Genomic DNA, 15,174 nt, shown 5'->3' on the forward strand with positions numbered 1-15,174 from the left:
TGACGTCTATGTTTCTATGTTTCTTGAAAAATAGAAGCTTAGTTTTATGCACGGAGGGAAGGGATCATAAAATGCTTTAGGTGCACTAAAATAAAATCTGAGGATTAACACAAGAAGTGGGTAAAATACAAAAGTAATCCAACCCATTTAGCTTCCAAATCAACTTTGTAGTCCTGGGTATTGGTACTATTAGGGATCAGAAACTCCAGAAGACACATGCGCTTTCTGACAGCTTGTTTGGGGTTTTTTTGTTTGGTTTTCTTTGTGTTTAGAGTGCGATGTATAAACTGTAGCACAAGTTGAATTTTGATGAGGTGTGAGCATTCCATTAAAAATGCTGCATTTGATTTCTGAGTATAGATAGGCTGAATGTAGATATATAGATATTGACTTCATCAATGTCCATGACTCCATGAACGGAGTTATTTGAGAGTTGCACTGAATTTAGATTTCAGGGTGTAAAATAGAAATGCAGAGAGAAACATTCCCCTTTCAATGCATATTTATTTATTTATTTATTTATTTATTTATTTATTTATTTATTTATTTATTTATTTGTTTGTTTGTTTTTTGTTTGTTTGTTCGTTCATTCATTCATTCATTCATTCATTTATTCATTTATTCATTTATTCATCCATCCATCCATCCATCCATCTACCCACCCACCCACCCATTTATTTACTTACTTACTTACTTACTTACTTACTTACTTACTTACTTACTTACTTACTTACTTATTTATTTATTAGATTTGTATGCTGCCCTTCTCTGAGGACTCGAGGCGGCTAGCAGCATATAATATAAAAATACAGTACAACGGCAAATTTAATTAAATTTAAAATTACAATCTAAAAATCCAATATTTAAAAACAATCATGCAACATATATCTCATTTCGTTGGCCAGGGGACTGAGACTTAATTGCCCTAATTTTATTATTAATAAAGTAATTATCATGAAAAAATGTAGACAGACCAAACTATAACATCAACATGGATATAAAAAGAGAGAGAGAAGGAGGAAGTAGAGTGGAAGTCTTAAAAAATATATTGCAATAGAACTTTAAAAAACAAACAAACCATTATTTGAAAATCCCTTGCCCTTCTGCTCCTGACCCCCAGAAACTACCAAAAAAGGTCCAAACCACCAACTAAATTAAAATACTGACAACAAAACATGTATAACACATGTATTGTTGTTGACCAGATATAAATAATTCCAGTCAGCAAGTCAGAAAAGTCTACAAATCTTGATTTCTTAATCTTACAAATACAGTTGGTTTTGACTTACAACAATTCATTTAGTGACCATTCAAAGTTACAACGGCACTGAAAAAAACGATTTATGACCATTTTTCACACTTAACAACTGTTGTAGTTTCCCTATGGTTGGAAACAGTGCTGCCAGACTTCTGGGTTTTTTTCTGCCGCCCAGATAAAAGTTTCTGTGAATTCTTTGCCCTTTTCTTTCCTAATCACAATATACAGTATTCCCTTTGGTATATACTTTTCCCTATCCCACCCCGTTAACAAGTGGGTGAAATGCTTTTCAATTATGACATCGACAAGAAAATCAAGAGCCTGCTTCCTGAGCTGCAGATGTCCCTTTTTGCTCCCTGTACCCGTTAGGTCAACTAAATATTTGGATCCTGTGTTTATACAATCTCTGACACTTCAAAAAACCAGAGGAGGATCACAGGACCTGAAATCAAGCCAGAGGGAGAAAACCTGAATACAAAGTTGTAATCATCTGCATCTTGAAGGGAATGAGCCTTCTCCCCCCCCCTTTTTTTTAAAGTTCAAACAAAGTGGTGTGCTCCTTTGTCTGAATTGGGTGGCCAAGAGGGTGCGCAAATGCCATGATTGTGGCTTAATTAAAGTATTTGGAAAGGTTCTTGCTGCCACTGCCTTGTTATGCCCAGTGGGGCTCTCTGGGTGCTAAGGGAAAGAATAGTATCTAAGGAGGAGGCCGCACGTCAAACTGTGGGAAGACGGTGCTGGGCGGCAGCTGCTCACAACCTTCTAGCTCATGGGGATGTGTGTTCCAGCCCTGTTGGAAAATTACATCTTAAATAAGAGATCATGAAAGAGCAACCCTGGTGAGGTCTGTAATTTAGTCTTGAGAGGAAATTCTTCATTCATCAAGCATACTGGAGACTGAATTAGGTCTTTTAGAGCGAGACTTTGCTGGCAGTTTCATGCAAGTGAGGAACCCATACCTTTGGAAGCGATGTGGCTCAGAAAGACTGCTTCCAAGGTGCACTCCTTTTTCCCCAATTCTTGGGAAGGAGTTGCTGTTGTTCAGCAACATCTGGGGCAGTGATGGGTTCTAAATCCCATCACTATTGGTTCGCTCACTTGTGTAGAAGCTTCTGCACATGTGCAGAAGCATCCAAGGCAGCTGGGCAGAGCCTCCTGCCACTGCCGCTACTAGTTTTAGAACCAGACCTGACTGGTAGCAACTCACCACTGATTTGAGAGACAACAGGTTCCTCATTGCTGCTTTGTTCAAAAGAACCTGATAAGTTTAGCTCTCACTAAGCTGAGCCTCCATAGTTGCCCGTTACCTTTCAGCATCGGCGCTACAGAATGACTAAGCCCGAAATTACATCATCCCATCAGTTATGTTTTCTTCGTTACAGTGAAGCCTAGTTGAACTGTTTGCAATTTAAAAAATAAGCCAACCTATAGTATATCCTTTTTTTAGTCTGATTTTTTGGCACTGTTTCCATTTCCTGTATTTTTTTCAACTTGTAAATAATATCCCATGAGGTTTTTTTCTCTATCTACTCATAAAAACAACTCATTTATATTAAAGCTATAATTATTTAATCATTTGTCTATTTCTGATTTACACCACTCTTACTATCAAACGAATTAGAAATATAATACAAGAGATGTAAACTAGCTTTTTCTGCAAAGCTAACAGGCGATCTCTATCAAAGCAGTGAAAGAAAATTAAAGCATATAAATAGGATGGAAGATAATAAATAAAGGCAGCTAAATTGTACAGAAGCTGTAAAGGGGCATGTAAAATTCAAAATTTCTACGGCATCTAAAAAGGCATCGTCTATTGTTCTGCCAGCGTGATTCAACAGCCCGTAATTACAGGGTAATTAGTCCAGGAAGACACACACTACACGATAAAAGGAAAACCCAAAAGTTTTTATAAACAGAAAAACAGAAACAGCTCCCTTTTTAAATGTCAAAGGGATTTTCTGGTACACACAAGGCACAGGTTAAATGTAATCCAATTGCTCACCCAATAATTGGGAAATTGAGTCCAATTCTAAAGTCCAGAGAGTCCACACACAATCTTGAACAGCACAAAAACCATGATTTTGATGAAACAATGAATCAGATAAACTGCCACAAGGCTAAACCAGCACACTGTTTTTTTTATCTGTAGCACTAATTACAGCAGCCCCACCCAACCACAGGTGGCCTCATTTTCTCTTGTAATAATCCTTCAGTTGTTGTCTCCTGTGCATCACTCTACACATGCGTGGATGTGTCATTAATTCTTGTTCAGAATCCAAGGATGATACAGATGATTGATCTCCTCCTGGGCTATCTGCCAAACTCCCCTCTTCCCTGTCACTCACACTTCCTTAGTCAGAGGAGGCTTCATCAGCAGATTCCATCGGGAGCAAAACAGGCCTGTGGCATGTGGATGTTTCCCCCACATCCACCTGCACATTCCTTGGGGCAGGAGCTGGGCCAGAGCTAACCACAACATCTATAAGACTATAAATTCACAGATTTCTTTTAAAAGTATGAGTATTCTGAAACTATTCTACAGTGGTTGAATGCATTTGAAATTCAAATGCTAAAATGGTGAAAGCTGGCATGGTATTAAAGATAATGATGAAATGTAGGCCTTGAGAAGAATTATGTTGAGAAAATGTTCATATACCTAAATACAAATGGGAAGATGATGGAGAATGGAAAATGCTCTTTCAATTATTCATTCCCCTGTATCTATTCTGAATCTAAAACAGCTCCTCTCCTTGAGAATTCCCGGTACTGAAAATAAGCCTTTCCCTTTGAATCATTTGATCAGTATTTCTCAATACTAGTAACTTAAGATGCCTGGACTTGCCTGGACTTTAGCTCCCAGAGTTCCCCTATCAGCCTGCTTAAACCACATATATTTACTGAGATTAAGAAATACTGCAGTAGAATAACTATTGTTGTTGTAGCCTGTGACTGAAGGTTCAGCCACGGGCAACTTTGGAACCCAGGCAAACTCTGTTTAACCAACAGGAGTTGTGATGAGTCAGAACAGTTGCTAACACACATGGTGCCTCCTAGCATACTTGATAGTCTATTCCCTGTAGGTTTGGCAAAGATCTGAGCCAGGGTGATGGAAAATAAACATTGTACATGTGGAGGATACCAAATTGGGCAAATCCATTCTGCGTAGTGAATAAGGTGCATATTTCCTCTTCTGGCTTTTGTATGACAAAGAGATGTGGCTAGTTAAACTTAGGTAGCCTTTGGCAGGTTGGAATAAGAGGCTTGCAAACACATCTGATTTGCTTTGCATCTGTTTCACACATTCTTTTCAAAACAGCGTGTATTGCTTTGGGAAAAAGATTGGAACTGTATCATGTAAACCAAATGATGGATCGCCTAAGGCTATGTTCTCATGTGATGCCAGTGTCAGGGATGTCAGATCAAGGTACAAGTACAGTAGGGTTGGGTTTCAACTTATTTCACTGCTGATTCACTCCCTTCTGCACCCCTTTTATTTAATAAGTCCATCTATAGGTTTTAAGTAGGACAAGAGCCCATCATGGATTAAATGTGAGCTGCCAAACTTCCACAGGTTCCCTCAGTGTGCCAAGTACTTAAAAGAGTTCCTAGGCTGTGAAAAGATTTTCGCTGGTTCAGTGTAATGTGATACAATTTGTGGATTGGTAAATTGTTGCTCTTAAGGCTCCCCATAAAATAAAGTAACCTTCAGGAGAAAGTATTTTTGTTGGTTGTTTTTAACCATCTATTGTTCAAGATTGTAGAAAAGCAGTTGAGGTTGGAAAAGGTAGTATATCCCTGCTATATAATTCCTTTTAAGCATTGAAATGTATTTGTAACATTTAGAAATGTTTTCTTTTATTGCATCCTTACTGCTGGCTTTCTAATGTTCCAGGAATATACAGGTAATCCTCAAGTTATGATCACAATTGAGCCCAAAATTTGTGCTAAGTGACACATTTGCTTACAGAAAAATGCAACTTGGGAGAATTTAGAAACTTAATGGCAAATTATGGCTATTCTCCTTAAAAAAAGAAGAAGCAAACCAACTGCAGCTGCTTAGAAGATTTAGCTGCCCAATAACTATGATGCAAATTAATTATTTCAGTTTCCACTGCTGTGCAATTGGACAAACACAGAGATGTTGAACTTTTTTGAAGTAGCACAGAACAATTCTCAAGACTAAAAATGCCTTTATGTTTAGGTACTCCACAATTGAGCCCAGAATTTATGAGAAATTTGTTTAATGAGTTTTGCCCCAAGATGTTGTAACTTTGAGTGGTCACTAAATGAACTGTTGTACTGAAAGTTGAGGACTACCTGTATACATATGGATCAATTTTATGTGTTGCTAAAGAACTTGGAATGTTAGAAAATAATGTTATCTTTTTTTCTTTCTTTCTTTTTTTTTAAATCTCTTTTTTTTAGCTATACACACCTGCATTTCTCTAGTTACTTGCTCATAAACATTTTATGTTTTGTATTTATGTTTTTTTTAGGGCCCACGTTTTCCAGTAGGATACCTATCAATGGTCCAACTGCCTTGCTAATAGTTATCTTTTCTTCCACCTTTCCCTAATTCTGGAGTCTCCAGAGAGATGGGTCTTCACATCATATGTCTGAAGCAAGATAATTTGAGTTTGGTCACTTGTGCCTTTAATGAGACAAATAAAAAAGCCAATAAAAATTGCAGGGTTAGACATCCAGTTGACAGCCTGCTCTTGGATCTCAGCCATAGGCAGTGAAGTTCCTGCTATGATTTCCTGCCATCTGCCAAATGAGAGTAGAGCTAACACCCATGCTTTGCTGTTTCTTCATATTTACAGATCAATGAAAGTTAACAATTAGGAAATGCCAAGGAAATGGGAGGGCTGCACTGTGTGAGACAATAGCTCTTGTTTATCTCCATTAAGGTCATCTTCCTTACCTTTTGCATTATACAGCAGGGATATAGAAGCCCCCCAAATATCTTTCTACAATGTTGAACAACAACCTGGATGGATTAAAAAAATCAATGAGTTCTCCTGAGGCTACAGAAGTGAAATTGTACAAGGGGATGCACATGAAATGTTGCAATGTGAACTGGTGGCGATATTACGTGGAACCCACCGCTTCACTGAACCAGTGAAATTTTTTCACAGCCTAGGAACTCTTAAGTACTTGGCATGCTGAGGGACTCTGTGGGAGTTTGGCAGCCCACATTGAAACTTACATGATGGGTTTTCGTCCTGCTGAAAACACATAAATGGGCTTGTGGAATAGATATCAGTCAGGTTCTGTACAGAGTTGGCCACGATGTTACTCCAGTGTGAAAGTCTAAGGCAGCAATGGATTGCTATCGGTCTGGTCCAGTTCTACAAACTGGTAGTGGTGGCAGTGGGCAGCTCCACCCACCTCCCTGCATGCTTTTGCACACACACATGAACTGGTAGCAATGGGATTTAGAACCCATCACTGGTCTAAGGATTTGGCATGGAGCTGTAATAGCAAATAATACTTAGACATATACCACTTCACGATGCTTTTGTCAGTGTTCGAATTAGCATCCAAGAAATAAATTAGAGTCCAAACCTTGGCTTTCTTCCAATTAACATAGCCATGTTGGTTATGAACTTTAGTCAAACTGATACTAACTTTTCCTACACTTTCCCATCCAGGTTAAGGTTCATCCCTTGTCCCCACACCAAATTCATCACATGGACCACTCTGGTTTTCTCAACGTCCATGATCCTCCCCTGTACCATTATTCCTACCAGTGTTATTCCTGGTTTTTGACAAAAAAATAAATAAATCACTCCATAGTAAATGGAGTGTAATGGAGTAATACTCCATAGTAAATGGAGCAATGGTGTTGAACAAAGGATGACCTTAAATCTCTGGAAATAATTTGTTGTGGCTAGTATTTTTCCTCTCATGCAACCACCCCTCCCCAATTCCCACAGTGCTATTCTACTTGAGGCAGGCCAAAATCACTAAGTCAAAACGATGGTTGTGGCCTGACATCTTTTATAGCCCTCTCTAAGCAGTTTACAAAGTTAACATATTACCCCCAATAATCTGAGTCTCCATTTCACCGACCTTGGAAGGATGGAAAGCTGAGTCAACTTTGAGCTGGTGAGACTTGAACTGCCAAAAAGCTAGCAGCCGGCAGTCAGCACAAGTAGCCTGCAGTACTGCATTCTAACCACTACGCCATCATGGTAATGTTGGTTCTATGGGTGCAATGGGCCCTCTGGGATATCAAAAATGCTGCTATGTTGCACAAGAATAGACATATAGTCCTGGATTGTGACCATCAATATTTTTATCCGGGTACTCAAAACCTCAAGTACAAGAGCCTAGGGAATGAAGTGACTATGAGGCTAAGTCATTATTTGCATTTGTACCCTGAATAGTAACAAAAGTGCACTCTTTGTCATTTGGTCATAATGTTTTCATCCATCTTTGGTCTCTTCTAGTATTTGTTTTTAGGGGCATCAACAGTTTGTGACGATACATTCAGATTCTTGCAATGATTCGGTGATCACTAATGTCTTTTATGCGTACACCTCCAGAGATATGAAGGATGGGAGGGACAGTGAAATTACTTTTAATGCTTTCAACAATAAAAGTTTGTAATGATCAGGCAAGAACTCTTGTTAGAATATTCTTTAAAGGGAAAAATGAGCTGTTGCAAATAAATCTGCATTCAGCATGTCCTTGTTGCAATGGTTCTCAACATTTTTTTCACTGTGGATCACCTTTAAATAACTTTTGTGGCCACAGACCCCCAAAACATAACTCAAGATTTAAATCATAAGATTACTTCAAGGCTTCATGGACCCCATGTGATGACGTTGTAGCTGCTCAGAGTCAATCTCCTGCTCAAGCAGGAGTCTCTATACCATTCACATCCTGGACATAAACTGTTTCAACTCCTACTCTCAAAATGTCGCTACAGAGCACAGCACACCAAGACAACTAGATACAAGAACAGTTTTTCCCCGAACGCCATCACTCTGCTAAACAAATAATTCCTTCAACACTGTCAAACTATTTACTAAGTCTCCACTACTATTGCTACTAGTCTTTTCTCATCATTCCTATCACCCATTTCCTCCCACGTATGATTGTATGACTGTAATTTGTTGCTTGTATCATTAAGATTTTTGTTTGTTTTGTTGATTGTTTCTTCATTGCTTATTTGAACCCTATGACAATCATTAAGTGTTGTACCTCATGATTCTTGTCCAATGTATCTTTTTCTTTTATGTACACTGAGAGCATATGCACCAAGACAATTTCCTTGTGTGTCCAATCACACTTGGCCAATAAAATAATTCTATTCTATTTCAGATAAGTGACTGTCCCGTCTCTTCTTATAAAACTTCCAATGCTGAAACACCCACAACTTCTGTTCCATTAGTTAATTGTTCTCACTGTCAGAAGTTTCTCCTTAATTTTGGGTTGCTTCTCTCTTTGATTAGCTTCCATTCATTGTTTCTTGTTCCGCCCTCTGGTGCTTTGGTAAATAAGTTGACCCCCTTGTCTTTGTGGGAGCCTTTCAAGTACTGGAATACTGCTATGATGTACCCCCTAGTCCTTCTTTTCTCTAGAGCATTCAACCCAAATCCCGCAACCAGAGTGCCTTCCGTCCCCTGTCCTATTGCTCTCCTATATCTCCTATACCTTTCTTCTATTCCTATATATCTTCTTCTATTCTTTCATTGATATATATTCTATTACTATATCTTCTTTTCTATTATTTCTTAAATATATTTTACTATGAGTATCTCCTCTATAACCTTCATCATGTATTTTACTATGTGTATATAGATATATACCCACTAAAACCCTCATTGTGTATTGGACAAAATAAATAAATAAATAAAAATAATTCTTCATATGTTTTTAGTCTCCCATGTTTGTAGGTGAGGTGTAATTAACAGAAAATGGATGAAAATCATGTCAAGCCATGAATTGAAGAGGAAATTATAGAGAATGTCACAAACGTTATGATCATCTCCTCAAATGTATTAATGTGGTCTAAGAATGTATAGCATTACATTCTTATTCTTATTAAAAATAAAATATTCCTTCTTATTCTTATTAAAAATAAAACATTCCTTTATTTAAAATGCCATTGAATATTTTATTCACCAATAAATATAACTTTTTATGTAAATTAACTTGGCTGGATATGCACAGCTGTCAGTGAAATAATTCAAATCCTTTTTCAGCCATGAATGTCAAACTGAACACAAAACACCATTTACTATTATAAATAATTAGCTTCACTTTTGAACAGTTTTGCTAGATCCTAAGAGAAATACTTAAATTTTATATATCTTCCATGTGTAAAAAATATTTGATATTGTTTCAATAAGATTAAATTTAATCACTCTTATAATGATTTATGATTGACAATAAATACTGAGCCTTAAAAAAAAACTTCTTATATAATACCATCAGACTTTTTTTAAACATGAAACTTCCAGTCCAAATGCATTTAATATATATAGACAAAGGTCTTTTCAGAAAGAGAACTGGATCTATCATTACCTGAAAATAAGGGAAACAAAACTGTAAGTTATACAGTACATATCCAGATGTGAAGAAATCTCTAGGGTAAATTCCAGAGCTACAAAATTGCAACCTCCTATAGAATTTATATTTTATTATAATAAAAAAAAAGTTCTGTTAAGTTCTGAATGGGGTACATTGTATTTAACTGCAAGTGGTCCCCTCAATTTGAATGAGGCATTTCAGACTTGCGATTGCTGTTTTTTTTTTAAAAAAATCACTTTTTAATTTTTTTTTAAAAATCCCATTCGCATAGTTATCTATTGGAAACACATTTGGACCACATTATCCTGTCAAAATAAAATGCATATAAAATTGAGTTGTTGTTAATATAAATACCAAAGGCTCACGATTCATTTCCAGAAATATAGCTCATTCCAAAACTCATGCACAAGGACCTTCTTCCTTTCTCCCACCCCCACCCCCATCCCACTTCCAAGTGGTTAAGGAATCTCCCAGGATGGTATAAGAGATGGCAGTGGATGGGCAGGGCAGGGCAGGGCAAGGCAAGGCAGAGGGGGAGAGAGAGAGAGAGAGAGAGAGAGAGAGAGAGAGAGAGAGAGAGAGAGAGAGAGAGAGAGAGAGAGATGTAGATCCCAGACATCTGTCTTTCTCTTAAGTACACTTGTCTTTATTTTGCACAGAGGGCGCTAGAGATCAAAGACTGTATCTGCATTTGGAACATTTGACTCATATGGGCAGACGATTAAGAGGCAAATCACTTTCTCTCTTAATGGTAGCATTTTTCAAAGGAAAGGTGATAGAATGTGGAATAGATATCAATCATGTAAAGGTATACAGTGCTTGGGAAGTTATGCTACCTCCCAGGTTCCTAGGAATAGCGGAAGAGGGTCATTGCCTCTGGTTCATTTCCAATTTGCAAGTGAAATTACTTCTGTTCCAAAGAAAAGGAAGAAGGTGGTGATTTTGCATCTGAGGGAGATTTCTTTGGAAAGCTGGGGAATTACATCTGTGTATGTGAGAGAGAGTTTGTTCTAGTTTTAAGGCTCCAGGCTAGAAATCAGGAGACTGGGAATTCTACTGTGGCCTTTGGGCATGAAAACCAGTTGGGTAATTTTGGGCCAGTCTTTGTTTCTGAGCCCAACTCACCTCACAAGGTGAGGAAAACCCCACAAGTTGTGAGAAAAATATTAGATATGCTTGCTACCTTGAGTTATTTATAAAGATAATATAGGCAGGCAGGAAATATGTACGTGGTACAGGTGAGGCCTGTAGGAACACACATAAAACAGGGACTATAGTAATACCAGTCATGAATATTGCCAATTCTAAACAATAGAGCAAATGCATAACCCAGCAATTGTTATTCCTTTGGAAGATGTAGATGTTTTCTTAAAGATATACTTGTTAAATTAATTATTTTTCCCCAAAATCTAGACTTGTGGAATTATGGAAACAGTGGTTGTTTGGAAAAGCTATAATCAACAACTGTGCGGTTATGAAAGGTATTTATTATTATTATTGTTTATTAGATTTGTATGCCGCCCCTCTCTTATGGAAGTCATAGAAACCTATAGCAATCTCTCCCCCATCTTGTCCATATGGTGTGGGATGGGGAATTCCCTTCTCCAAACTCCATCCTAATACAAAGAATACTTAGACTCATGGAGCTACAGGGCCCTTCCTGGCCTTTAGTTTGAACACCTGCTGTGGGCAAGAAACATTCCCAAATATGCCCATGTTACTCCAACACTCCGCAGTCTGCATTGGTTGCCGATCAGTTTCCGGTCACAATTCAAAGTGTTGGTTATGACCTATAAAGCCCTTCATGGCACCGGACCAGATTACCTCAGGGACCGCCTTCTGCTGCACGAATCCCAGCAACCAGTTAGGTCCCACAGAGTGGGTCTTCTCCGGGTCCCGTCAACCAAACAATGTCACTTGGTGGGACCCAGAGGAAGAGCCTTCTCTGTGGCGGCCCTGACCCTCTGGAACCAACTCCCCCCAGAGATTAGAGTTGCCCCCACCCTCCTTGCCTTTCGTAAGCTGCTTAAAACCCACCTCTGCCGCCAGGCATGGGGGAACTAAGATACACTTTCCTCCTAGGCCTTTACAATTTTATGTATGGTATGTTTGTATGTATGACTGGTTTTTATATAATGGGTTTTTAACTGTTTTTTAGTATTGGATTTTGTTGTACTGTTTTACTGCTGTTGTTAGCCGCCACGAGTCTGCGGAGAGGGGCGGCATACAAATCCAATAAATAATAATAATAATAATCTCCAACCAATGGCAGATAAGTCTTTGCATAAACATTCAGCAAGATACAATTATGTGCAGTGGCAGTTCTATGTGATGGGTGACCAGAGATGCTATTTTTGCTTTGACACTCCTGGTTTGAGGGAAGTATCAAGCAGATTATGTCCTGGGCTGTAGAAGGCTTATGTTGTGAGAGCAAAATTTTTACTACCACACTGTGGGTGTGGCTTATGCATTTTGTTTCAACATCTTTCAGTGCAAATGGAGTGCTCTAGGATAGAGCTCAATTTTTGCTAGCCACTGCATCCCTCCCCGTCCAGGCAGTAGCCCATCCCTGATTATCTACTATATAAAGTATATGTACACACACGCACGCACAGGTCTTCTAAAATTATACACATTCAACCTCATTTACTGTGATAGGCAAAACATACCCAGTGCCCAGAAGGGAAAAAAGGAAAGAAAAAAAATTGCTACCGGTATTGCGTACATGACCGTACCCATAGGAGCCCATCACTGCTGGGAAGTAACATCTGCAGTTACTCTGTTTGTGTCTGCCTGAATACTTGAGGCACTATGGTGGGAGAGGGGCAGGAAGTGACAGTCATAGAAATGTGTTCTGGTACAAATCAACTTTTCCCAGTCAGATAACTCAGCACAATGAGGTATCACAGATTATTTTATTACAGGCATTCTCACAATAACTCACAGTTATGATGCGATTCTTCTGCAGTATAATCTTTCCCATTGTGCAGGTAAAAAGAGGTTGAATTGATCCCAGCTCTGGGTGTAGCATCTACATGCTGGCTGGCTTAGTGAGTGAAGACAAAAGACCTGCTGGAATGTTCTCTCCAATTACCCCTCATCCCGAGTCAGAGACAAGAGGAATACACAAATGTGGTCACATGTAAAACTACATTACCCAGAGTGCAATTTCACTACATTTCCCCTAATGCAATAACTTAAAGAGACATGTCTAAATACAGTCCAACTATCTCTGTCTCTGGGGACAGCACAAAATGACATAAAGTAATCAGGCCATTTTTTTGATGATATCTAGGCTTTCTTTCATCATATCTCCGGATAGAACGAGAGGTGAAAGTACAAGAGAAGATTTAGTCTAGTCTGTGCTTCCTGACTAATAGGATGAAAGTTGCCATGCTTGTTAGTCACCGATTAACTTGGTTTGACCCGGAAATCAGTTTGCACACAATGGACGAGGCACAATCAGGAACAGGAAATGTTTGAAAGTTGCTTCATTAGGGAGATGTCTTTCCAAACATTCTACTATTTATAATAAAAATAGTAGCGAGAAAGCATATTTGCTCTCTGAGGCCATACATCTCAGAATGGGGGGGGGGAATATAGAATCAGTACAGATAGAATAGAATAGAATTCTTTATTGGCCAAGTGTGATTGGACACAGAAGGGATTTGTCTTTGGTGTACATGCTCTCAGTGTACATAAGGAGAGTAAAATACATTCATCAGGAATAAAAAGATACAACACAGTGATAGTCAAGGTTACTAATAAGCTATTAAATCGTACTAAGAAACAAACAAAAACTATATACATTGAAACATACAAGCAACATCGTTACATAAGTGGGAAGAGATAGATACTAGTAAAGGAGAGAAGAATAGTAGTAATACAGTCTTAGTAAATTTTATTTTGTTAGTAAAATTTTATTTACTATTTAAATTTAAATTTAAATAAAAAAATATTTAAAGATATTATTAGTAAACAACATACATTTTGTGTGTTTGTACCTTCAAGTCTGGCATGACACTTGGCGATAAGACCCTGAAGATTTCTTGGCAAGGTTTTTTCAGAATTGTTTTGCCACTGCCTACTTCCTAGGGCTGAAAGAGAGTGGCTGACCGAGTGACTTTGTGCCAATATATGACCAGAACTGATGATTTCTAGTTTCTGGCTGGTTGCCTTAACCACTAAGCCAAACTGTCTTTCATGCCATGCAACCTAGGACTGTGCCTATAATCATTGCATTTGTCCATTCTTACCTGTAGGCTCATATACAGTAAAGCTTTTAAGAGATAAGCAAGAGCTTGTCCTAAACCAGCCCCATTGGAATTTATGCAAATGGCATTCTTCTGAAACTTCCTTTTATTCAGACTTACGCAACAGAAGTTGTCAGCAGAATTGATTTTGTAATACTTACATTTGAATTGGTATGGAAAAATTTGCTGGAGTCGATTCATTTCTGCCTATTCTCGCTGCTCGTCACACCTCTAGAATCTGGTTTCTCCTATTGACAACTGTAATAAATTGGGAATTCAGAAATTAATATGAGCTACAGAAATCCATCTAGGATGCCCAAGCCTCAGCAAAAAATGACTTTAAAATGTAAATCCTACCCTCAATATCTCTTGATAGGGTAGGATAGGATAGGATAGGTGGGATGGGATGGGACGGAACGGAACAGAATGGAACAGGACAGGACAGAACAGAACAGAATTTTTTATTGTACAAGTGTGATTGGACACACAAGGAATTTGTCTTTGGTGCATATGCTCTCAATGAGCCGGGGTGGCGCAGCAGGTAGATTGCTATACTGCCGGCCACTGAAGCTGAGTTATAGATCTGAAGGTCAGCGGTTCAAATCTCATCACCGGCTCAAGGTTGACTCAGCCTTCCATCCTTCTGAGGTGGGTAAAATGAGGACCCGAATTGTGGGGGCAATAGCCTAGCTCTGTTTAAAAAGTTCTATTGCTAACATGTTGTAAGCCGCCCTGAGTCTAAGGAGAAGGGCGGCATAAAAATCAAATGAATAGATAGATAGATAGATAGATAGATAGATAGATAGATAGATAGATAGATAGAGATAGATAGATAGATAAATGTACATAAAAGAAAATATACATTTGTCAAGAATCATGAGGTACAACACTTATTCTGCTTTTTAAAAAGGTTTCTAGGGACAACAATTAAAGCAAGGAAAGAAAGATGCCTCCTAAAAAGCAAATGTCAATTCAGTGAAGAACATACATTTTCATTTCTTGTTAAGAACACAACAGTGTACAGCAAAACAGTATTTTTATTTCTATTGCCTATGGTGGCAAATCAGACATTGCTGATGCCGTCTATTTTCAAGAAAATAACACAAAACTGAGATTAGG

Source organism: Erythrolamprus reginae, chromosome 1 (assembly GCF_031021105.1).
Source record: "Erythrolamprus reginae isolate rEryReg1 chromosome 1, rEryReg1.hap1, whole genome shotgun sequence".
Classification (NCBI taxonomy): Eukaryota; Metazoa; Chordata; class Lepidosauria; order Squamata; family Dipsadidae; genus Erythrolamprus; species Erythrolamprus reginae.